This window comes from Amia ocellicauda, chromosome 14 (assembly GCF_036373705.1).
Source record: "Amia ocellicauda isolate fAmiCal2 chromosome 14, fAmiCal2.hap1, whole genome shotgun sequence".
Classification (NCBI taxonomy): domain Eukaryota; kingdom Metazoa; phylum Chordata; class Actinopteri; order Amiiformes; family Amiidae; genus Amia; species Amia ocellicauda.
The window spans coordinates 21,997,746-22,019,946 of NC_089863.1; the positions used below are offsets into that span (position 1 = coordinate 21,997,746).

The window sequence follows — 22,201 nt, forward strand, 5'->3', positions numbered from 1 at the left end:
TACAGAGGAGACTACCCGGGGACAGAAATGGAAATTGGGCTTCAAGGCATTCAAAACGGAAAACAGGAGACACTTCTTTACACAGAGAGTAGTCACAATCTGTAATAAACTACCCAGCGATGTGGTTGAAGCTGAAAGTTTGGGAACATTTAAAAATGGTCTGGAAAGGATCCTTGGATCACATCGATATTAATGAACACCAAACGAGCAAGATGGGTCGAATGGTCCCCTCTCGTTTGTTAACTCTCTTATGCTCTTAAAAGTGTCTGAAGCAGCATGAAAGAGCACACAAGGCAGCTGAGAACAGACAGAGAGGGGAGTGTATATTGCATTGGCCGGGAATCGAACCCGAGTCAACTGCTTGGAAGGCAGCTATGCTAACCACTATACCACCAACGCTTAGAGACTGCTTCCCCACAATATCTCACTATGGTCGAACATGATTCCAGCATTGCAAAGTGGCAGGCAATTCGTTTTCCAAATTGCAATCGGTGAACATTTGGGAAGCCCTGCGATATCAGCAGTTTCCTGTTCCTGAGTGCGGAAGGAAAATGTCCATTAGCATCTTTCCAGATTGCACTTTATTCAGACCTTTCCGAAATGAAACAAAGCCAAAGTTGAAACATAGAAGAGGATGGTTTCGATCCATCGACCTGTGGGCTATGGGCCCAGCACGCTTCTGCTGCGCCACTCTGCTCCTTGGGCACTCACCCACCTGTTAACGTCACAGCCACTCCTATATTGCATATTGCAAGCAATACAAGTTTGCAAAGCCCTGCGTTATTTCCACATTCCTGTTCAAGACTGCACACCGAGCTTCTCCATGCGCTGGAGCAGCTTTCCAGGTTTCAGTGCCTTCACATTTCACCCTGTATGTGCTGTGGGAAGCATCATGTCAATTGTTTTGAACTAAGCGGATCGGGGCTCAGTCTGAGCTCAGATCCGAGCTTAAAAATGACCGTGCTTCTGAGCAGCTGGGACTCAAAGCCACACTCCCTGGCTTAGGAACCCAGTGTCTGATCCACTAGGACACGGGGGCTCAGCCAGACAGTATCGGAAAATGGAAATAAATAAATAAATAAATAAATAAATAAAAAGATGCTGCGCGTTACACAATAGACACCAGGTAAAGAAGTGAATAGTTACAGGAACTGTCACGTAAGCTCCTCAACTTGAAACGGGCACATACGAACTCCTGTGAAATAACACGAGATGGATAACTACCCCTTCTCTGCTGCAGCAGAATGTGACTACCTATTGCGCAGATTATTGCGTCAATCGATTCGAAAAGAGGGCTGGCATTTGTCACCAATGTGTCTCGTTTTATTTCTGAAATATAACTCCCAGAAAATATTGTCTGTGTTTTTGAAATTGAATAACCTCAAAAGAAAGAAATGATCCAGTCAATTGCTAAAGAAGAGTCTTGCCGCTGCATTCTGGAATGAAGAAAAGAATGAAATGACAAGTAAAATCAAATCAAGAAAGAGAGCGGGCTGTGTCGGATGCGCCAGCCGGGAATCGAACCAGAGTCACAAGAATGGGACTCTTGTATGATACCACTACACCACTGGCGCTGCTGGGGAAGCTCTGGCTTGCGTCCTTGAAGCAAATTCATAGAAAGCGTCCCATGGGGCAAGATGATGTCTTAATGATTATTTTTATTAGTCTGTTGTCGATCTGCTTAATACGTACCTAGCCAATCACTACATCACAGGTGCAGAGACAATCAGTATGAAGGCGAACACGATTTCGTTAACGTGTGCCCATTTACAAGTTTAATGAATGTATACATAAATAAAGCAGATCTGGGTTTTCCTCTGAAACATTAAGGACTGGTTTCATAAATGCGTCCATAAGTCCATAAACGCCACGAGTGCAACTCTATTGTAGCTGCTGTTACTGTACAATTCATCGTGATACGTGTGTGTTTTATTTCAGCTGTAACTCGCCCTGGTTAAGCACGTCTACGGTGTAATTTAAAAATATTACAGAAATTGTCGATTGCAGTTACAAATCTGTAGTAAGAGTAATACGTTAAGGGAGTCAAGTTCAGCAATTTAAAATACAAATCTACTAGCACATATCTTGATAAAGATTACAATAATAACAATAATAATAATACATAGCAAATATTTATTTTAGTGTTGCACATGGAAAGTTTTCTTACAGTAACTTCTGAATATAATGTTGTCTATACCCTTTTAGCTATTCGTAATATCTCTTAACAGAAACTTGTATATTTTTAGCTGTCTCCAATCATCTAAAGCATACAGAATAAGACAGCCACAAAAGTCCTTTAAACACCAGGCTCTATCGCTCGTAGTGTTGCTTTCTGTCTTCATTTTTAAAACGAAACACAAAACCAAACCCACAATCGCTCCGCTCCTCCCACAACAGGGGGTGGACTTCCGACACTGGCCTGGTTTTCCTGTGGCGCTTTATTAAAACAACAAAAGATAACAGTATGTCTCTGTCATTATCAACTGCTTGTGTTGGTGTAGCTTTGAAATTGTTTATTGAGGTCCCGCAACGTTTGGGGTGTAATGCAGAGTAATGTAAAAGTAAAGTAACTAATTACATTTTCCAGGAAGTAATAAGTAAAGTGTTTAGTTACTTTTGATATGAGTAACGAGTACAATGTAAGACATTACTTTTTGTGAGTAACGACCCCAACACTGCTCTTTTCCTTCTCTTTTGGCTTGTTTGTTTGTTGTTGAAGGAGATACAAAGTTTGAGAGTGTCTCGTTTTATTTCTGAAATATAACTCCCAGAAAGTATGGTCTTTGTGTTCTTGAAATTGAATAACCTCAAAAGAAAGAAATGGTCCAATGAATTGCCGAGGAAAAGTCTAGCCGCTGTATTCTGGAATGAAGAAAAAAATGAAATGACAAGGGCAATCAAAGCAAGTAAGACAGTAGGCTGTGTGGCATACGCTAGCCAGAAATCGAACGCAACTCACAAGAACAGGAACCTTGTATGATACCACTACACCACTGGCGCTGCGGGGAAGCTCTAGATTCTGTCACCGAAGCAAATGCACAAGACATATAAAACGCGTCCCCTGGGGCACAATGGTCATTTAATAATTATCTGTAATAATCTGCAGTCGAACTGCTTAATACGTACCTAGCTAATCACTACATCACAGGCGCATGGTTGTCATTCGGGGAAAATATGTGTTCACGAATGTTCATCGGAGTGGTTGTCATGCTAAGAGGTCAGTTGGAGTAGAGGGAGCTGGCCATGCCGTGCCTCGTTGGCGCAGTAGGTAGCGCGTCAGTCTCATAATCTGAAGGTGGTGAGTTTGACCCTCACACGGGGCAAGCACTCTTCCTTTATCTTTGAGTTCTACAACACTGATCTCCAGCTGCAGAAAAAAGGCACACACCTGTGCAATAAAGTAGTTGCTTGCGCTGTCTGAAGAAATTCATGGCAAAATGCCAAATCCTGGGATGGAACAAGGGACCTTTAGATGTTCAGTCTATCGCTCCCCCAACTGAGCTATTTCTGCCATTGGTGAGATGACGTCGTGATCCCAAAAGTCAAAGTGAAGGAAGCCCTGGCAGAACACAGTCATTGAAAAGTTCATTGTTTTCCATGACGTCGGCAACGACTCAATTTGATCACTGCAGCACAAGTCAGGTTGGCAGAGTGGTGTAAGGTGCTGCGTGCAGGTCATCATCTCCTGTAGAGGCTTGGCTTTGAATCCCACCTCTGACAAGGGTCCTTTTACCACTCAGGAGCACACACTTACCCGTGCTGGCGACAAGGACAACAAGAGTTGAGGACTGTGTTGAAAACGACATTACACAAAGAATTCAATGTTGAAAGAAATACATCAATACATAAATCAATGGACATGTATTTATTCATTGATTGATTGACTTCAACATGTCTTAATTTAGTCACTGTACCCACAAAGCAACACTCAGCATAGTGGAGGCTATAGCTCGGCGTTATTGCGTGTACCTTACATGTATCACCCCTGGCACCTGGCCCTGATAACTCCCTACTTTTTGACCACAGTCTGTCTGTGACTTGAACCCGAGAAGTAAAAATGATGCACATGGGCGCTTGCAATCTCGTTGTTTCAATCACATATCACAGTGGATGCGTACACACGGTGTTTCTCGGAGATTGCTGGGACAGTAACGAATGTGTTCCTTGCTTTACATGTCATCTAGCGCACAGTAGCTTTTTCTCCTTCTTTTTGCCCATATCATCCACATATTGTGCCTTTGGGGAACGCCTCCGAAACAGATTTAGAATGCTCTGAGATTCAAGAAACGACAGTGCAACTCTTTTCCAGGGTTGTGGGTAACGCGTTACTAAGTAACGCATTACAGTAATGTTATTACTTTTGGTAGTAACGAGTAACGTAACGTGGTATGTTTCCAAAAGGAGTAATAATATTACAGTTACTGATTCCTTTTTTTTGTTCTCGTTACTGCATTACACATTGTAACGATATGGTCTTAATAAGGACGATAAGGACGTCTATGTCGTACATTAAAAATATTAGAAAAACTGTCGTTTGCAGTTACAAATCTGTAGTAAGAGTAATAAGTTAAAGGAGTCAAGTTGAGACATTTAAGATGCAGATCTACTAGCACATATCTTGATGATGATTACAATAATAACAATAATAAAAATAAATAGCAAAGATGTATTTTAGTGTTGCACGTTTTCTTATGGTAACGTAATGCTTGTCTGAGTATAATGTTGTCTATACACGTTTAGCTACTGGTAATATCTCTTAAACAGAAACGTGTATTTATTATGCTGTCTCCAATCATCTAAAGCACAAAGAATAAAACAGCCACAAAAGTCCTTTCCACACCAGGCTCTATCGCTCGTAGTGTTGCTTTCAGTCTTCATTTTTAAAACGAAACACAAAACCAAACCCACAATCGCTCCGCTCCTCCCACAACAGGGGGTGGACTTCCGACACTGGCCTGGTTTTCCTGTGGCGCTTTATTAGAACAGCAAGAGATAACTGTATGTTTCTGTCTTTATTCGACCGCATGTGTGGGTGTAACTTTGTAATTGTTTAATGAGGTCCCTCAACGTTTGGGGTGAAATGCAAAGTAATCTAATAGTAAAGTAACTAATTACTTTGCCCAGAGAGTAATACGTAAAATATATTGTTATATGAGTAAAGAATACAATGTAATACATTTCTTTTTGTGAGTAACGACACCATCACTGCTCTTTTCGATCTCGTTTTGCATGTATGTTTGTTGTTGACAGAGATACAAAGTTTGAGAGAAGACAGGCTGGCATTGGGGATGTAGCTCAGTGGTAGAGCGCATGCTTTGCATGTATGAGGTCCCGAGTTCAGTCCTCGGCATCTCCAGACTGTCTTTTAATGGAGCCCGTGCACTATGTCATTGGATGCACATAGCAAGTACCGATCAAATCGGGAGCCCGTGATTCATCGGTCACACTAGCATGGGCCTTTTCGGCACTCTCTCCCAGCATTCGTCCGAGAAACAGCGTGTGTATGTATTCATTGTGAGAAGTGAAACAATGGGCCGGATTGCAAGCTGGTTCTGTATACACTCACCTAAAGGATTATTAGGAACACCATACTAATACTGTGTTTGACCCCCTTTCGCCTTCAGAACTGCCTTAATTCTACATGGCATTGATTCAACAAGGTGCTGAAAGCATTCTTTAGAAATGTTGGCCCATATTGATAGGATAGCATCTTGCAGTTGATGGAGATTTGTGTGATGCACATCCAGGGCACGAAGCTCCCGTTCCACCACATCCCAAAGATGCTCTATTGGGTTGAGATCTGGTGACTGTGGGGGCCAGTTTAGTACAGTGAACTCATTGTCATGTTCAAGAAACCAATTTGAAATGATTCGACCTTTGTGACATGGTGCATTATCCTGCTGGAAGTAGCCATCAGAGGATGGGTACATGGTGGTCATAAAGGGATGGACATGGTCAGAAACAATGCTCAGGTAGGCCGTGGCATTTAAACGATGCCCAATTGGCACTAAGGGGCCTAAAGTGTGCCAAGAAAACATCCCCCACACCATTACACCACCACCACCAGCCTGCACAGTGGTAACAAGGCATGATGGATCCATGTTCTCATTCTGTTTACACCAAATTCTGACTCTACCATCTGAATGTCTCAACAGAAATCGTGACTCATCAGACCAGGCAACATTTTTCCAGTCTTCAACTGTCCAATTTTGGTGAGCTTGTGCAAATTGTAGCCTCTTTTTCCTATTTGTAGTGGAGATGAGTGGTACCCGGTGGGGTCTTCTGCTGTTGTAGCCCATCCGTCTCAAGGTTGTACGTGTTGTGGCTTCACAAATGCTTTGCTGCATACCTCGGTTGTAACGAGTGGTTATTTCAGTCAAAGTTGCTCTTCTATCAGCTTGAATCAGTCGGCCCATTCTCCTCTGACCTCTAGCATCAAGAAGGCATTTTCGCCCACAGGACTGCCGCATACTGGATGTTTTTCCCTTTTCACACCATTCTTTGTAAACCCTAGAAATGGTTGTGCGTGAAAATCCCAGTAACTGAGCAGATTGTGAAATACTCAGACCGGCCCGTCTGGCACCAACAACCATGCCACGCTCAAAATTGCTTAAATCACCTTTCTTTCCCATTCAGACATTCAGTTTGGAGTTCAGGAGATTGTCTTGACCAGGACCACACCCCTAAATGCATTGAAGCAACTGCCATGTGATTGGTTGGTTAGATAATTGCATTAATGAGAAATTGAACAGGTGTTCCTAATAATCCTTTAGGTGAGTGTAAGTGCGCAGGCTGTAAGATTTGGGCGCTTTAAACGGCACGGTGTACTTGAACATCGTCATCATCACGTTGACACACATGCCATCTAAAACGCGCGTTGTCTTTACTTGTTGGCTTGAAGTTAAACACAGACCGTCATCAGGACTAGGGAATTAGCGGGGACAGGTGCCAGGTGTGATACATTGGAGGCACACGCACTAACACCGAGCTCATTGGCTCTACTAAGCTACTAAAAAAGAAGTGTTAACCAAGCACCGACCGATGCGTTTTCTCCCACTGAATTGTGCACCTCGAAAGTCTACCAAATGCAGACTCCTTAAGCAAAGCATTGTCCCCCACAGGACACCGACTTATATGTAAACCCTCCCTCTCTCCATAATCAATCCATCAGCAAGGAACGGACCTAAATTCATGAGTAAATTACACATGCATTCAAAGCAATATGTAGAGCACGCTGTATCGGATATGCACCACTACTACTACTACTACTACTACTACTACTACTACTACTACTACTACTACTACTACTACTACTACTACTACTACTACTACTACTACTACTACTACTACTACTACTACCAATAATAATTTAAAGAGGAGCGTTTCACCACCCGCCTTGAAAGCAGCGAGCTCTTGTGGCAAGGGTAGCACGTCTGACTCTAGATCACAAGGGTGCGTGTTCAAATGACGTCGGGGTCAGTGTTTTGTACACTAGCAGTAACCAGTAACACTAAGGTTGCATGAGTAATTGCACAGCTGACAGTGTAAAGTGCTTACCACCTTGTCGTTGATCTTGCAAAAAGGTAAGCACAAGTATTTACAAGTTGCCACAGAGAGAGACCGGATAGTACAGGTGAGAGGTAGCCATCTTGTTGTTTGACTAGTTTCAGAATAGTCTTAGCATTGCTCATTTTGTTTTAAGTTTGCCTTAAATTGACGTTAGCATTGTCTGTAGTTTGCCTAAATTGAAGCCAATTCAGTTCAGCTGCTGAGTTGGTGAAAGTAAACAGGTTATAGAAGGGAGTTTCTGTCTAGGACTAGCAGGAATTCTGTTGCAGGAGGAGCCAGGTGGGGCCAATTAGGTGTGAATTGGGGGTAAAACCTAGGAGAGTTGAGACCTTAGAGCAGGACAGCGTAGAGAACTGCTGGGTTACAGTAGGTCGTAACCGCAGAAAAGGGCGTGCACACCCCGTAGAGACACCCCAAGAGCTTGAATTGCCCAACAGGTTCCAACTGCTGGACACCGAGTTGGACAGTGACAGCTCAGAGGGTGATGGGGGGCAGTTGAGCACCAGAGCACCATGGTGCCCAATCCCCCCCCAGACGAAGGAGGTAGCTATAGTAGGAGACTCAATTCTTAGAGGTGTAGATCACACAGTGTGTTCTAGTGACATGGAGACCCGCATTGGTATCTTGCCTGCCTGGTGCTCAGGTTGCAGATCTCCCTAAACTAGTAGACGGGCTACTGGCCAAAGCCGGGGGGAATCCACCGGTCATGGTCAGGGAGACAGGCAGAGATTAGAAAGTTTAACACGTGGTTGAAAGCTTGGTGTAGGGAAGAGGGGTTTAGGTTTATGGAGCATTGGTCTTTCTTCTGGGATAGATGGGACCTGTACAAACCGGACGGTCTACATCTAAACAGAAGGGGGGCTAATGCATTGGAAGAGCGTATGTGCAGTGAAATTGAGAATCATTTAAACTAGGAACCAGGGGGGCAGGGAGCTTTGACAATGGGAGATGTTCCACTAAGGAAAGGAAACCAAGGCAAACTGCCAGTAGGAAAGTCCTGAAATGTTTGTACCTCAATGCCAGGAGTATAATGAACAAGATGTTAGACTTGGAAGCCACAGTGCTGGTGTGTGACTATGATGTTGTAGGAGTGACAGAAACATGGCTTACAGAAAATGATGGGGATGAATACAAGTTGGAAGGATATACACAGTTTAGGAGAGACAGGCAAAATCGAAGAGGGGGTGGGGTAGCATTATATGTGAAAAATGACATTGAGGCAGAAGAACTTGTATTAGATCCCAGTAACGGAACAGAATCTTTGTGGGTGAAACTTTTGAACAAGAGATCTGGAGGATTAGCGGTAGGAGTGTGTTACAGGCCACCAAACTCAGATATTCAGAAAGATGCTGCATTGTAAAGTGTAATCAGGACTGCATGTAGCAAGGATGTGGCTGTTATAATGGGGGATTTCAATTTCCCAAACTTAGACTGGGAAAGCCCAGTGGGGACTACAGAAGCAGAAATGGAAATGGTTGAGATGGTAAATGACTGCTTTCTAACTCAATTTGTCAGGGAACCAACCAGAGAGAGCGCATGTATTGACTTGATCTTTTCAAATGACCAAGATAGAGTCAGGGGGACAGTAGTTAGAGAACCAATGGCAAATTGTGATCACAATATGGTTGTCTTTGAGGCATTCTTTCAAAAAACAAGGTCCAAGTCTAAAACAATGGTCTACAATTTTAGAAAAGCAAACCTTGAAGGTATGAGACGGCACTTAGAAGAGGTAGACTGGAGCACACTGGATGCAGAGTTAGTTGAAAATGCATGGGTATATTTTAAGAATATACTACTCGAGGCTCAGGAGCAATTTGAACCAAAACTTAGCAAATTGAGGAACAAAAATCATTGGCCAAAATGGTATAATAGAGGTATGCAAAAAATATAAAGAGGAAGACAATGTTGTATAGTGCATACAAAAGGGATGGTGACGAAACAAAATACATAGAATATGTTGAGCTGCAAAGAGATCTTAAGAAAGGGATCAGGAAAGCAGAGAGGGAATTAGAAAGAAACATAGCTCTTGGAGCTCAAACCAATGCAAAGAGCTTTTTTCAATATCACAACAGCAAGCGGTTAATAAAGGAGGAGGTGAAACAGATAAAGGGCAAAAACGGAGGTATCTTGGAAATTGAACAAGATGTGGCAAATATTCTAAATGAGTATTTCACAGAGGTTTTTACAAAAGAAAAAACAGATGACATGCCACAGGTTGACAATCAGTCCAGTCAAACCCTAAGAGAGATCAGGATAAATGAGGAGGAGGTACTAAAGGGACTAGCAGAATTAAAAACAAACAAATCACCTGGGCCAGATGGGATAATTCCAACAGTACTTCAAGAAAATAGGTGGCTCAGCAGATACAATCTTGGCAGCACAGGCTATTCAGAGGAACTTAGATAATATTCAGTTGTGGGCTGACACCTGGCAAATGCAATTCAATGTGGACAAGTGCAAGGTAATACATGCAGGTAACAAAAATGTCCACTATAATTACACTATGGGAGGTACAGATCTACATGAAGTAACGCATGAGAAAGACCTAGGAGTCTATGTGGACTCCTCACTTTCTCCATCCAAGCAATGTGGGGAAGCAATAAAGAAGGCAAACAGAATGCTAGGGTATATTGTCAAAAGTGTAGAATTTAAAACAAGGGCAGTCATGTTAAGACTGTACAATGCGCTGGAATACTGTGTACAGTTCTGGGCACCACACTTCAAAAAGGATATTGCTGCCTTAGAGGCAGTTCAGAGGAGAGCAACCAGACTTATTCCAGGTCTTCAAGGGAAAGTCCTACTCGGAGAGACTGAGAGAACTGAACCTTTTCACCCTGGTACAGAGGAGACTACCCGGGGACAGAAATGGAAATTGGGCTTCAAGGCATTCAAAACGGAAAACAGGAGACACTTCTTTACACAGAGAGTAGTCACAATCTGGAATAAACTACCCAGCGATGTGGTTGAAGCTGAAAGTTTGGGAACATTTAAAAATGGTCTGGAAAGGATCCTTGGATCACTTCGATATTAATGAACACCAAACGAGCACGATGGGTCGAATGGTCCCCTCTCGTTTGTTAACTCTCTTAAAAGTGTCTGAAACAGCATGAAAGAGCACACTAGGCAGCTGAGAACAGACAGAGAGGGGAGTGTATATTGCATTGGCCAGGAATTGAACCCGGGTTAACTGCTTGGAAGGCAGCTATGCTAACCACTATACCACCAACGCTTAGAAACTGCTTCCCCACAATATCTCACTGTGGTCGAACATGATTCCAGCATTGCAAAGTGGCAGGCAATTCGTTTTCCAAATTGCAATCGGTGAACATTTGGGAAGCCCTGCGATATCAGCAGTTTTCTGTTCCTGAGTGCGGAAGGAAAATGTCCATTAGCATCTTTCCAGATTGCACTTAATTCAGACCTTTCCGAAATGAAACAAAACCAAAGTTGAAACATAGAAGAGGATGGTTTCGATCCATCAACCTCTGGGTTATAGGCCCAGCACGCTTCTGCTGCGCCACTCTGTTCCTTGGGCACTCATCCACCTGTTAACGTCACAGCCACTCCTATATTGCATATTGCAAGCAATACAAGTTTGCAAAGCCCTGCGTTATTTCCACTTTCCTGTTCAAGACTGCACACCGAGCTTCTCCATGCGCTGGAGCAGCTTTCCAGGTTTCAGTGCCTTCACATTTCACCCTGTATGTGCTGTGGGAAGCATCATGTCAATTGTTTTGAACTAAGCGGATCGGGGCTCAGTCTGAGCTCAGATCCGAGCTTAAAAATGACCGTGCTTCTGAGCAGCTGGGACTCAAAGCCACACTCCCTGGCTTAGGAACCCAGTGTCTGATCCACTAGGACACGGGGGCTCAGCCAGACAGTATCGGAAAATGGAAATAAATAAATTAATTCATAAATAAAAAGATGCTGCGCATTACACAATAGACACCAGGTATAGAAGTGAATAGTTACAGGAACTGTCACGTAGGCTCCTCAACTTGAAACGGGCACATACGAACTCCTGTGAAATAACACGAGATGGATAACTACCCCTTCTCTGCTGCAGCAGAATGTGACTACCTATTGCGCAGATTACAATCAAATCAAGAAAGAGAGCGGGCTTTGTCGGATGTGGCAGCCGGGAATCGAACCCGAGTCACAAGAATGGGAATCTTGTATGATACCACTACACCACTGGCGCTGCTGGGGAAGCTCTGGCTTGCGTCCTTGAAGCAAATTCATAGAAAGCGTCCCATGGGGCAAGATGATGTCTTAATGATTATCCTTATTAGTCTGTTGTCGATCTGCTTAATACGTACCTAGCCAATCACTACATCACAGGTGCAGAGACAATCAGTATGAAGGCGAACACGATTTCGTTAACGTGTGCCCATTTACAAATTCAATGAATGTATACATAAATAAAGCAGATCTGGGTTTTCCTATGAAACATTAAGGACTGGTTTCATAAATGCGTCCATAAGTCCATAAACGCCACGAGTGCAACGTGCAACTCTATTGTAGCTGCTGTTACTGTACGATTAATCGTGATACGTGTGTGTTTTATTTCAGCTGTAACTCGCCCTGGTTAAGCACGTCTACGGTGTAATTTAAAAATATTACAGAAATTGTCGTTTGCAGTTACAAATCTGTAGTAAGAGTGATACGTTAAGGGAGTCAAGTTCAGCAATTTAAAATACAAATCTACTAGCACATATCTTGATAAAGATTACAATAATAACAATAATAATAATACATAGCAAATATTTATTTTAGTGTTGCACATGGAAAGTTTTCTTACAGTAACTTCTGAATATAATGTTGTCTATACCCTTTTAGCTATTCGTAATATCTCTTAACAGAAACTTGTATATTTTTAGCTGTCTCCAATCATCTAAAGCAGAAGTATTTACAAGTTGCCACAGAGAGAGACCGGAGAGTACAGGTGAGAGGTAGCCATCTTGTTGTTTGACTAGTTTCAGAATAGTCTTAGCATTGCTCATTTTGTTTTAAGTTTGCCTTAAATTGACATTAGCATTGTCTGTAGTTTGCCTAAATTGAAGCCAATTCAGTTCAGCTGCTGAGTTGGTGAAAGTAAACAGGTTGTAGAAGGGAGTTTCTGTCTAGGACTAGCAGGAATTATGTTGTAGGAGGAGCCAGGTGGGGCCAATTAGGTGTGAATTGGGGGTAGGTAGACAAAAGCTACTTAAAGCAGCTGTTGAGAAAGAGCTGTGCTGTTTTTCGCTGACAAAAGTTAGGCAGTTGACTAGCAGCAGGAACCAAGAGAAGTACAAACAAACAAACAAACAAACAAAAAGTAACATTTAGAAGCATGTGGCCACTACAGTGTCAGGTTTGCAGAATGATTGCCTTCCTGGATGAACTCATCCAAGAAGGCTTCATATGAGAACGTTGTCGGCAGGTTGAAATCCTAGAGATCAATTGATCTTGAGGCTCAGCTTGTCGATCTGCGCTGTATTAGGGATATAGAAGAATTGGTCAATCAGCCCATGAGAGAGATGGTGTGCACGCCAAAACCTAGGAGAGTTGAGACCTTAGAGCAGGACAGCGTAGAGAACTGCTGGGTTACAGTAGGTCGTAACCGCAGAAAAGGGCGTGCACACCCCGTAGAGACACCCCAAGAGCTTGAATTGCCCAACAGGTTCCAACTGCTGGACACCGAGTTGGACAGTGACAGCTCAGAGGGTGATGGGGGGCAGTTGAGCACCAGAGCACCATGGTGCCCAATCCCCCCCCAGACGAAGGAGGTAGTTATAGTAGGAGACTCAATTCTTAGAGGTGTAGATCACACAGTGTGTTCTAGTGACATGGAGACCCGCATTGGTATCTTGCCTGCCTGGTGCTCAGGTTGCAGATCTCCCTAAACTAGTAGACGGGCTACTGGCCAAATCCGGGGGGAATCCACTGGTCATGGTCAGGGAGACAGGCAGAGATTAGAAAGTTTAACACGTGGTTGAAAGCTTGGTGTAGGGAAGAGGGGTTTAGGTTTATGGAGCATTGGTCTTTCTTCTGGGATAGATGGGACCTGTACAAACCGGACGGTCTACATCTAAACAGAAGGGGGGCTAATGCATTGGAAGAGCGTATGTGCAGTGAAATTGAGAATCATTTAAACTAGGAACCAGGGGGGCAGGGAGCTTTGACAATGGGAGATGTTCCACTAAGGAAAGGAAACCAAGGGAAACTGCCAGTAGGAAAGTCCTGAAATGTTTGTACCTCAATGCCAGGAGTATAAGGAACAAGATGTTAGACTTGGAAGCCACAGTGCTGGTGTGTGACTATGATGTTGTAGGAGTGACAGAAACATGGCTTACAGAAAATGATGGGGATGAATACAAGTTGGAAGGATACACACAGTTTAGGTGAGACAGGCAAAATCGAAGAGGGGGTGGGGTAGCATTATATGTGAAAAATGACATTGAGGCAGAAGAACTTGTATTAGATCCCAGTAATGGAACAGAATCTTTGTGGGTGAAACGTTTGAACAAGAGATCTGGAGGATTAGCGGTAGGAGTGTGTTACAGGCCACCAAACTCAGATTTTCAGAAAGATGCTGCATTGTACAGTGTAATCAGGACTGCATGTAGCAAGGATGTGGCTGTTATAATGGGGGATTTCAATTTCCCAAACTAAGACTGGGAAAGCCCAGTGGGGACTACAGAAGCAGAAATGGAAATGGTTGAGATGGTAAATGACTGCTTTCTAACTCAATTTGTCAGGGAACCAACCAGAGAGAGCGCATGTATTGACTTGATCTTTTCAAATGACCAAGATAGAGTCAGGGGGACAGTAGTTAGAGAACCAATGGCAAATTGTGATCACAATATGGTTATCTTTGAGGCATTCTTTCAAAAAACAAGGTCCAAGTCTAAAACAATGGTCTACAATTTTAGAAAAGCAAATCTTGAAGATATGAGACTGCACTTAGAAGAGGTAGACTGGAGCACACTGGATACAGAGTTAGTTGAAAATGCATGGGTATATTTTAAGAATATACTAATCGAGGCTCAGGTCCAATTTGTACCAAAACTTAGCAAATTGAGGAACAAAAAACATTGGCCAAAATGGTTTAATAGAGGTATGCAAAAAATATAAAGAGAAAGACAATGTTGTATAGTGCATACAAAAGGGATGGTGACGAAACAAAATACATAGAATATGTTGAGCTGCAAAGAGATCTTTAGAAAGGGATCAGGAAAGCAAAGAGGGAATTAGAAAGAAACATAGCTCTTGGAGCTCAAACCAATGCAAAACTGAGCCAGGAAATTGCAGACCAATCAGTCTGACCTGCATCACCTGTAAAATGTTGGAAAAAATGATTAGACAGAAAATAGAGGCGCATCTCAATGAAAACCATATTCTCGGAGCTAGTCAACATGGGTTTAGACGAGGCAGATCATGTCTTACTAATTTATTAGAATGTTTAGAACATGCAACTGCAGCTGTAGATCACGTGAAAGCATATGATATGATATACTTAGATTTCCAAAAAGCTTTTGATAAGGTTCCACACCAAAGACTGATCCTCAAATTGGAAGCTGTAGGCATTCAGGGTAATGTAAGTAGATGGATTATGAACTGGTTGATGTCTAGGAAACAGAGGGTGTCGATTAGAGGAGTCACTTCTAACTGGAATGAGGTTGTTAGTGGAGTTCCACAGGGATCAGTACTAGGGCCTTTGCTTTTTCTAATCTATATTAATGATCTGGACTCTGGGATAGTTAGCAAACTTGTCAAATTTGCAGATGATACTAAAATAGGTGGCTCAGCAGATACAATCTTGGCAGCACAGGCTATTCAGAGGGACTTAGATAATATTCAGTTGTGGGCTGACACCTGGCAAATGAATTTCAATGTGGACAAGTGCAAGGTAATACATGCAGGTAACAAAAATGTCCACTATAATTACACTATGGGAGGTACAGATCTAGATGAAGTAACGCATGAGAAAGACCTAGGAGTCTATGTGGACTCCTCATTTTCTCCATCCAAGCAATGTGGGGAAGCAATAAAAAAGGCAAACAGAATGCTAGGGTATATTGTCAAAAGTGTAGAATTTAAAACAAGGGCAGTAATGTTAAGACTGTACAATGCGCTAGTTAGACCTCATCTGGAATACTGTGTACAGTTCTGGGCACCACACTTCAAGAAGGATATTGCTGCCTTAGAGGCAGTTCAGAGGAGAGCAACCAGACTTATTCCAGGTCTGAAGGGAAAGTCCTACTCGGAGAGACTGAGGGAACTGAACCTTTTCACCCTGGAACAGAGGAGACTACGTGGGGACTTGATCCAAGTCTTCAAAATCATGAAAGGCATCGACCACATCAAACCAGAGGAGCTTTTCCAGATCAGCAGGGACACACGCACCCGGGGACACAAATGGAAATTGGGCTTCAAGGCATTCAAAACGGAAAACAGGAGACACTTCTTTACACAGAGAGTAGTCACAATCTGGAATAAACTACCCAGCGATGTTGTTTAAGCTGAAAGTTTGGGAACATTTAAAAATGGTCTGGAAAGGATCCTTGGATCACTTCGATATTATTGAACACCAAACGAGCATGAAGAGTCGAATGGTCCCCTCTCGTTTGTAAACTTTCTTATGTTCTTAAAAGGGTCTGAAGCAGCATGAAAGAGCACACTAAGCAGCTGAGAACAGACAGAGAGGGGAGTGAATATTGCGCTGGCCGGGAATTGAACCCGGGTCAACTGCTTGGAAGCCAAATTGCTATCGGTGAACATTTGGGAAGCCCTGCGTTATCTGCAGTTTCCTGTTCCTTAGTACGGAATGAAATTGTCCATTAGCATCCTTCCAGATTGCACTTTATTCAGACCTTTAAGAAAAGAAACAAAACCAAAGTTGAAACATAGCAGAGGATGGTTTCGATCCATCGACTTCTGGGTTATGGGCCCAGCACGCTTCCGCTGTGCCACCCTGCTCATTGGGCGCTCACCCACCTGTTAACGTCACAGCCACTCCTATATTGCATATTGCAAGCTTTACAAGTTTGCAAAGCCCTGCGTTATTTCCACTTTCCTGTTCAAGACTGCACACCGAGCTTCTCCATGCGCTGGAGCAGCTTTCCAGGTTTCAGTGCCTTCACATTTCACCCTGTATGTGCTGTGGGAAGCATCATGTCAATTGTGTTGTACTAAGCGGATCGGGGCTCAGTCTGAGCTCAGATCCGAGCTTAAAAATGACCGTGCTTCTGAGCAGGATCAGAGCTTGATACGGCTGTTTAACATGCAGTGAATTTCCGTGTGGTGGGCGAAAGCAAAGCAAGGATCACCCCAGCTGGGAATCAAAGCCACACTCCCTGGCTCAGGAACCCAGTGTCTGATCCACTAGGACACGGGGGCTCAGCCAGACAGTATCGGAAAATGGAAATAAATAAATAAATTATTAAAAAAATAAAAAGATGCTGCGCGTTACACAATAGACACCAGGTAAAGGAGTGAATAATTACAGGAACTGTCACGTAAGCTCCTCAACTTAAAACGGGCACATACGAACTCCTGTGAAATAACACGAGATGGATAACTACCCCTTCTCTGCTGCAGCAGAATGTGACTACCTATTGTGCACATTGTTGCGTCAATCGATTCGAAAAGAGGGCTGGCGTTTGTCACCAATGTGCCTCGTTTAATTTCTGAAATATAACTCCCAGAAAGTATGGTCTTTGTGTTCTTGAAATTGAATAACCTCAAAAGAAAGAAATGGTCCAATGAATTGCCGAAGAAAAGTCTAGCCGCTGTATTCTGGAATGAAGAAAAAAATGAAATGACAAGGGCAATCAAAGCAAGTAAGAAAGTAGGCTGTGTGGCATACGCTAGCCAGAAATCAAACGCAACTCACAAGAACAGGAACCTTGTATGATACCACTACACCACTGGCGCTGCGGGGAAGCTCTAGATTCTGTCACCGAAGCAAATGCACAAGACATATAAAACGCGTCCCCTGGGGCACAATGGTCTTTTAATAATTATCTGTAATAATCTGCAGTCGAACTGCTTAATACATACCTAGCTAATCACTACATCACAGGCGCATGGTTGTCATTCGGGGAAAATATGTGTTCACGAATGTTCATCGGAGTGGTTGTCATGCTAAGAGGTCAGTTGGAGTAGAGGTAGCTGGCTGTGCCGTGCCTCGTTGGCGCAGTAGGTTGCGCTTCAGTCTCATAATCTGAAGGTGGTGAGTTCGACCCTCACACGGGGCAAGCACTCTTCCTTTATCTTTGAGTTCTACCACACTGATCTCCAGCTGCAGAAAAAAGGCGCACACCTGTGCAATAAAGTGGTTGCTTGCGCTGTCTGAAGAAATTCATGGCAAAATGCCAAATCCTGGGATGGAACAAGGGACCTTTAGATGTTCAGTCTATCGCTCCCCCAACTGAGCTACTTCGGCCATTGGTGAGATGACGTCGTGATCCCAAAAGTCAAAGTGAAGGAAGCCCTGGCAGAACACAGTCATTGAAAAGTTCATTGTTTTCCATGACGTCGGCAACAACTCAATTTGATCACTGCAGCACAAGTCAGGATGGCTGAGTGGTGTAAGGTGCTGCGTGCAGGTCATCATCTCCTGTAGAGGCTTGGCTTTGAATCCCACCTCTGACAAGGGTCCTTTTACCACTCAGGAGCACACACTTACCCGTGCTGGCGACAAGGACAACAAGAGTTGAGGACTGTGTTGAAAACGACATTACACAAAGAATTCAATGTTGAAAGAAATACATCAATACATAAATCAATGGACATGTATTTATTCATTGATTGATTGACTTCAACATGTCTTAATTTAGTCGCTGTACCCACAAAGCAACACTCAGCATAGTTGAGGCTATAGCTCGGCGTTATTGCGTGTACCTTACATGTATCACCCCTGGCACCTGGCCCTGATAACTCCCTACTTTTTGACCACAGTCTGTCTGTGACTTGAACCCGAGAAGTAAAAATGATGCACATGGGTGCTTGCAATCTCGTTGTTTCAATCACATATCACAGTGGATGCGTACACACGGTGTTTCTCGGAGATTGCTGGGACAGTAACGAATGTGTTCCTTGCTTTACATGTCATCTAGCGCACAGTAGCTTTTTCTCCTTCTTTTTGCCCATATCATCCACATATTGTGCCTTTGGGGAACGCCTCCAAAACAGATTTAGAATGCTCTGAGATTCAAGAAACGACAGTGCAACTCTTTTACAGGGTTGTGGGTAACGCGTTACTAAGTAACGCATTACAGTAATGTTTTTACTTTTGGTAGTAACGAGTAACGTAACGTGGTATGGTTCCAAAAGGAGTAATAATATTACAGTTACTGATTCCTTTTTTTTGTTCTCGTTACTGCATTACACATTGTAACGATATGGTCTTAATAAGGACGATAAGGACGTCTATGTCGTACATTAAAAATATTAGAAAAACTGTCGATTGCAGTTACAAATCTATAGTAAGAGTAATAAGTTAAAGGAGTCAAGTTGAGACATTTAAGATGCAGATCTACTAGCACATATCTTGATGATGATTACAATAATAACAATAATAAAAATAAATAGCAAAGATGTATTTTAATGTTGCACGTTTTCTTATGGTAACGTAATGCTTGTCTGAGTATAATGTTGTCTATACACGTTTAGCTACTGCTAATATCTCTTAACAGAAACGTGTATTTATTATGCTGTCTCCAATCATCTAAAGCACAAAGAATAAAACAGCCACAAAAGTCTTTTCCACACCAGGCTCTATCGCTCGTAGTGTTGCTTTCTTTCTTCATTTTTAAAACGAAACACAAAACCAAACCCACAATCGCTCCGCTCCTCCCACAACAGGGGGTGGACTTCCGACACTGGCCTGGTTTTCCTGTGGCGCTTTATTAAAACAACAAAAGATAACAGTATGTCTCTGTCATTATCAACTGCTTGTGTTGGTGTAGCTTTGAAATTGTTTATTGAGGTCCCGCAACGTTTGGGGTGTAATGCAGAGTAATGAAAAAGTAAAGTAACTAATTACATTCTCCAGGAAGTAATAAGTAAAGTGTTTAGTTACTTTTGATATGAGTAACGAGTACAATGTAAGACATTACTTTTTGTGAGTAACGACCCCAACACTGCTCTTTTCCTTCTCTTTTGGCTTGTTTGTTTGTTGTTGAAGGAGATACAAAGTTTGAGAGTGTCTCGTTTTATTTCTGAAATATAACTCCCAGAAAGTATGGTCTTTGTGTTCTTGAAATTGAATAACCTCAAAAGAAAGAAATGGTCCAATGAATTGCCGAGGAAAAGTCTAGCCGCTGTATTCTGGAATGAAGAAAAAAATGAAATGACAAGGGCAATCAAAGCAAGTAAGAAAGTAGGCTGTGTGGCATACGCTAGCCAGAAATCAAACGCAACTCACAAGAACAGGAACCTTGTATGATACCACTACACCACTGGCGCTGCGGGGAAGCTCTAGATTCTGTCACCGAAGCAAATGCACAAGACATATAAAACGCGTCCCCTGGGGCACAATGGTCTTTTAATAATTATCTGTAATAATCTGCAGTCGAACTGCTTAATACATACCTAGCTAATCACTACATCACAGGCGCATGGTTGTCATTCGGGGAAAATATGTGTTCACGAATGTTCATCGGAGTGGTTGTCATGCTAAGAGGTCAGTTGGAGTAGAGGGAGCTGGCTGTGCCGTGCCTCGTTGGCGCAGTAGGTTGCGCGTCAGTCTCATAATCTGAAGGTGGTGAGTTCGACCCTCACACGGGGGCAAGCACTCTTCCTTTATCTTTGAGTTCTACCACACTGATCTCCAGCTGCAGAAAAAAGGCGCACACCTGTGCAATAAAGTGGTTGCTTGCGCTGTCTGAAGAAATTCATGGCAAAATGCCAAATCCTGGGATGGAACAAGGGACCTTTAGATGTTCAGTCTATCGCTCCCCCAACTGAGCTACTTCGGCCATTGGTGAGATGACGTCGTGATCCCAAAAGTCAAAGTGAAGGAAGCCCTGGCAGAACACAGTCATTGAAAAGTTCATTGTTTTCCATGACGTCGGCAACGACTCAATTTGATCACTGCAGCACAAGTCAGGATGGCTGAGTGGTGTAAGGTGCTGCGTGCAGGTCATCATCTCCTGTAGAGGCTTGGCTTTGAATCCCACCTCTGACAAGGGTCCTTTTACCACTCAGGAGCACACACTTACCCGTGCTGGCGACAAGGACAACAAGAGTTGAGGACTGTGTTGAAAACGACATTACACAAAGAATTCAATGTTGAAAGAAATACATCAATACATAAATCAATGGACATGTATTTATTCATTGATTGATTGACTTCAACATGTCTTAATTTAGTCGCTGTACCCACAAAGCAACACTCAGCATAGTGGAGGCTATAGCTCGGCGTTATTGCGTGTACCTTACATGTATCATCCCTGGCACCTGGCCCTGATAACTCCCTACTTTTTGACCACAGTCTGTCTGTGACTTCAACCCGAGAAGTAAAAATGATGCACATAAGGCGCTTGCAATCTCGTTGTTTCAATCACATATCACAGTGGATGCGTACACACGGTGTTTCTCGGAGATTGCTGGGACAGTAACGAATGTGTTCCTTGCTTTACATGTCATCTAGCGCACAGTAGCTTTTTCTCCTTCTTTTTGCCCATATCATCCACATATTGTGCCTTTGGGGAACGCCTCCGAAACAGATTTAGAATGCTCTGAGATTCAAGAAACGACAGTGCAACTCTTTTCCAGGGTTGTGGGTAACGCGTTACTAAGTCTGAGTTGTAGAACCACGTTGGAAATAAGTGGAGAAGTCGCGGAGATAAAGCAAATAGAACTTTAATGGAGCCGGCTCGGAAGCTCCACGTCAGAAATAATTCCTTCAGTGAGACTTAATGTTTACAAACATGTGTACAACTTTATAGGAAAAATGACGTAACATCTTATGGCTGTTCATCCAATCTGAAGATTTTATGATCTGTCCACCCGTGAAGAGGTGATGGATCCAAAGCAGATGTCCATCTTTGATGTGCACTAGGAAGATGCGATCCCACGGTCGTCATTTACCTAGTGTCAATCGTTCTTTAACAGAAACAATTCCTGCCTATCTGGAGAAACGATTAAGTCATAAACAAATTCTCAGCAGACAGCTGTAGGCTATTTCGGCACTGTGTAATCTTTCATTACTGACAGGAGTTTCTAACAAATCGACCTTGTTGACCCTTTACTTGTCCTGCTAAATCGAATCTGCTCAGTCTGTATACAAAACTACTTCTAATGCTAGTATTAATATAAAACATTATATATTAATCACAACACACTTTCTTCAACTTCCTATACAGAGTCTTCATTCCCTGCTGTTTGGCAATAGAGCAAAGCGGAAAGAAGCCAAAGAAAAGTTATGTTTATCAGTTACAAGCAAGGGGTTAGGAAGATTTGACGCTGCGTTTTCAGCTCCTTCATCCCAACCCTTCCCCGTGGGGTGTATATGTGTGTACGGCGAGTGTAAGGGTGTCCCTGCTGTCGGGGAGAGCGATAAGTGTGTGTCCCTAAATGTGAATGTACAGAATGTCCTGTAGGCGTGAGTGAGTGACCTTTGTAATAGTATCTTTCCAATGCA

The 22,201-nt window shown here is 43.0% G+C and overlaps 7 non-coding genes across 7 annotated transcripts; 4 read left to right on the plus strand and 3 right to left on the minus strand.

The window, feature by feature from the left end:
• Positions 1 to 327: 327 nt before the first annotated feature.
• Positions 328 to 399, minus strand: trnag-ucc (transfer RNA glycine (anticodon UCC)). Its single transcript has one exon. It is a non-coding gene; the product is annotated as a tRNA-Gly (tRNA).
• A 2,851-nt stretch (positions 400 to 3,250) lies between these two features.
• Positions 3,251 to 3,323, plus strand: trnam-cau (transfer RNA methionine (anticodon CAU)). Its single transcript has one exon. It is a non-coding gene; the product is annotated as a tRNA-Met (tRNA).
• A 1,961-nt stretch (positions 3,324 to 5,284) lies between these two features.
• trnaa-ugc (transfer RNA alanine (anticodon UGC)) lies at positions 5,285 to 5,356 on the plus strand. Its single transcript has one exon. It is a non-coding gene; the product is annotated as a tRNA-Ala (tRNA).
• Positions 5,357 to 10,726: 5,370 nt separating this feature from the next.
• Positions 10,727 to 10,798, minus strand: trnag-ucc (transfer RNA glycine (anticodon UCC)). The gene has a single exon. It is a non-coding gene; the product is annotated as a tRNA-Gly (tRNA).
• Positions 10,799 to 11,699: 901 nt separating this feature from the next.
• On the minus strand, positions 11,700 to 11,770 carry trnag-ccc (transfer RNA glycine (anticodon CCC)). Its single transcript has one exon. It is a non-coding gene; the product is annotated as a tRNA-Gly (tRNA).
• A 5,967-nt stretch (positions 11,771 to 17,737) lies between these two features.
• On the plus strand, positions 17,738 to 17,810 carry trnam-cau (transfer RNA methionine (anticodon CAU)). The gene has a single exon. It is a non-coding gene; the product is annotated as a tRNA-Met (tRNA).
• Positions 17,811 to 20,272: 2,462 nt separating this feature from the next.
• Positions 20,273 to 20,346, plus strand: trnam-cau (transfer RNA methionine (anticodon CAU)). Its single transcript has one exon. It is a non-coding gene; the product is annotated as a tRNA-Met (tRNA).
• The last annotated feature ends 1,855 nt before the right edge of the window (positions 20,347 to 22,201 follow it).